At 38.2% G+C, this 3,554-nt stretch overlaps 1 non-coding gene across 1 annotated transcript; it reads right to left on the bottom strand.

The window, feature by feature from the left end:
• Positions 1 to 3,199: 3,199 nt before the first annotated feature.
• On the bottom strand, positions 3,200 to 3,306 carry LOC127099935 (small nucleolar RNA R71). Its single transcript, XR_007794395.1, has one exon. It is a non-coding gene; the product is annotated as a small nucleolar RNA R71 (small nucleolar RNA).
• Positions 3,307 to 3,554: the final 248 nt, after the last annotated feature.

Genomic DNA, 3,554 nt, shown 5'->3' with positions numbered 1-3,554 from the left:
CAGTCAACTTCTCTTGTGTCTTTAATATAATGGTCTTTACTTGATCGACCCTTTGGATTAAGATGTCATCTTCTAAACCATCAATAACATTGACGGTTGGACCATTATGTCCTGGCATTGGATTACCCTTCACATTTGGACCCTCAAGAGTGAAATAAATTATTTCGATCCAACAAATATTGCACTTTAAACTTGAGTGCCAAACACTTCTCAGTAATATGCCTAGGCAAGTCATCATGAAATTCACACCTAGCATTACCATTGTAACCACGAAGAGGTGTTGGTGGAGGTGCTAGCGATTTAATCTCTACCAATCCTTTTTTAATTAAGATAATACCTGAGTATATGTCATAGGTATATGGGGTCGAATTCCTTCCATGGACTTTGTTGATCCCTTTGAGGATACCCATGTTGTTGATTTTGTGGAGGCAGCGCCCTAGGTTGTTATGCTTGAGGCCTAGAGTATGCCTGTTGTGGGAACTGATTAGAATGTTACCACAGTATCTCTTGTTACTATTTTGATTGGCGGATGGTTTTCCAATCTTACCACTCTTCAAGCCATTCTCAATCCTTTCCCCAATTATTATTAGGTCAGCAAATCCGGTAGATACCTAACCGATCATATTTTTATAGTAAGGGCCTTGCAGGATGCCATTGAACATGTCCACTAGCTCGTTTTCCAAGAGTAGAGGTTACACGCGATAAGCTAGTTCCATCCATCTTGAGCATACTCCTTGAAGGATTCATTACCCTTTTGAGATAGATTCTAAAGTTGCATGTAGTTAGAAGCCATATCCAAGTTATACTTATATTGCTTTAGGAAGGCATTAGTCAAGTCTTCCTAGGTCTTGATGTGGATTCTCTCAAGTTGCATATACCAATATAAGGATGCCCCACTTAGACTGTCTTGGAAATTTTGCATCACTAATTTCTCATCGTTTGCGTAGACGACCGTTTTCCAAACAAACATTTAGAGATGACTCTTAGGGCAGCTAACAACCCTTGTATTTTTGAAACTCCAATGTTTTTAATTTCGATGGTTAATCACAATGAATCACACCGCATTTTTGACTCGGATTTCACATGTTTATTAGGGCTTTATTATCATTTTGCTTGTGTTATGCTCTCTTTTATGCTGTTTTCAGGTATTTAGCTCTTTCGAGACCTTTTTAGAAGAAACAAAGCAAAAAGACCAAAAGTTAGGGTTTTTCGACAAATATTGCACACATGGCGTTATGCATGGCGACCGCTATAGGATAAGCCATGACACATCAGCCCTCAACCAGGAGGAAACCGCCAAGATCCTATGAACTTTCCCATTCACACACATGGCGAGCACCATGAAGGGGTGACGGGCGCCACCTTTGCATCTCACGTTCCCACTAAGGAGAAGTTGATGGGCATCATGGTCTTTGCATGCTGCTGAGTTCCTCTATAAATAGGCCGTTCTAGTTCATTTCCAAATCATCCAACTTAGTTTACAACACTAAGACTATATTATCATCTGTAAAAGCGGTAATCTGTCACATCGAAGGGTTATCATACCGTAGTGTAATTGAGTTGGAGCACTTTGATTTTGCTGTCGTCTTTATCTTCAAAGTCAAAGGTTTATTTTCCTTGTACCATATTTAAAGCCTCCGTTTGGAGCAGGTTCTAATTTAATCGGTTTTATTTATTTTACTTGTCATGCTTTACTCTATTTAATTTCTTGCCACACTTTACTTTATTTAATTTCTTGTCATGCTTTACTTTATTTAATTCCTTGTCGTTGTCTTTACATTATTTAACTTTCTCGTTATTATCTTTATTGCTCGTTTTAATCGTTTTACACGCTTTACTTGTTCTTCACGCCTTATATTCTAAACTTCTTTTCATCATGTTCAACATCGTTGTATTTGTTTTTATTACCATTTCTGGGTAAATCTTTCAAAGGTTAGAATGTAAGGATCCCGCTTAAAGAGATGTTTCACATATTGAATCTGTAGAAATGCTTTAAAGGCTGTTTTGATTTTTGATTCGAGTTTTCTGAAATAAACTTGGTTAGTATTAACTACTCAAGGAGTGCGAAAGCACCCTGGCTTAGTTAACTAGGAATTTTTATCACTTTAAGGAAAAATAATTTTTGAAACTGTTTTCGGACGCGTTGGTAGATTTAAAATCGGGAAACTCATTGGGTAAACTTTCCAAATCAAAATCACTTTTCAACTAAGTTTACGAGTCTTATTTCTTAAGAATAAGTTTACTACTTTAGCGTTCTGCGCACCTTTTATAAGTGACAATAAAAGGCCTTAATTTAAGGGTAAACTCGATTCTGAATACGCGAAAGCGACAATTCCTGTTAAATGGATTCTTTTCAAGAGTAAAAAATATTGCCCCCTAAGTAGTTCTATTTAGACAATTGAAACATCGTTTAACTAACGTGAATTACATTCAAGCCTATCTTTATCTGCACTGTATTTATCATTTCCTTTATTTACCGTTATTTTACGACATCAATATCTCTTTTGTACCGCCTTAGGTAAACATCATAACAATAGTAATCGATAGATTGACGATTTGGTCTCTGTGGGATCGATATTCTTTTATATTACTCTGACGTGATTCGTGCACTTGCGAATAGAGCGATCAAGTTTTTGGCGCCGTTGTCGGGGACCAACTTCGTCAAATTTCGTTCCCTGTTGTTACACCATCTAGACTAAGGCATTATTAGCCGGTAAATGCGAAGAACCCGTAGTACCGGAAATTTAGTAGATCTTTTAGCGGAACCCGAACGTTACACTCGTACACGCCTCTTACTCGTCTGAATTAAGAAAGCTATGGCCGAGAATCGCGACCAGAGACTTCTTAAGGAATTTGCCCAACCCTCTGACGAGGAACCTAGTTCTAGTATAGTAAACCCCCTCATTCCTGCCAACAATTTCGAACTAAAACCATCTTTACTGGAATTAGTGCAACATAACCAATTCGTGGGTCTCTCTACTGAGAACCCAAATCAACATTTAAAAATCTTTATCCAACTGACCGACACCTTTAAATCCAACAGTGCTTCACCTGATGCGATTTGTTTAAGATTATTTCCTTTCTCCCTCAGAGATAGAGCATGTTCATGGTTGGATTCACTTCCAGCTAACTCAATAACTACCTAGGAAGACCTTAGAAGAGTATTCCTTGCTAGATATTTTCCCCTAGTAAGACCACTGTTCTTCGAAACCAAATAACTAGATTTACTCAAAACCAAGGAGAATCACTTTTTGAAGCTTGGGAGAGATACAAGGAGCTGTTAAGAGTCTGTCCACACTATGGCCTAGAACAATGGTTGATCGTTCATACCTTCTACAATGGACTCCATTATAACACAAAGATGAGCATCGATGTTGCCGCTGGTGACACGTTGATGAACTAACCTTACCCTGAAGCTTGTGAACTAATTGAGGATATGGCCCAAAACCATTACCAATGGGGAACTGAACGAGCATCAGTAGAGAAAAAGGATACCCAAAGTGGAATACATGAGATAAGCTCTATGGACATGATGCAGGCGAAAATGGACGCTT

Source organism: Lathyrus oleraceus, chromosome 6 (genome assembly GCF_024323335.1).
Source record: "Lathyrus oleraceus cultivar Zhongwan6 chromosome 6, CAAS_Psat_ZW6_1.0, whole genome shotgun sequence".
NCBI classification, from domain to species: Eukaryota; Viridiplantae; Streptophyta; class Magnoliopsida; order Fabales; family Fabaceae; genus Lathyrus; species Lathyrus oleraceus.
This window is presented reverse-complemented; position numbering and strand designations above follow the sequence as displayed.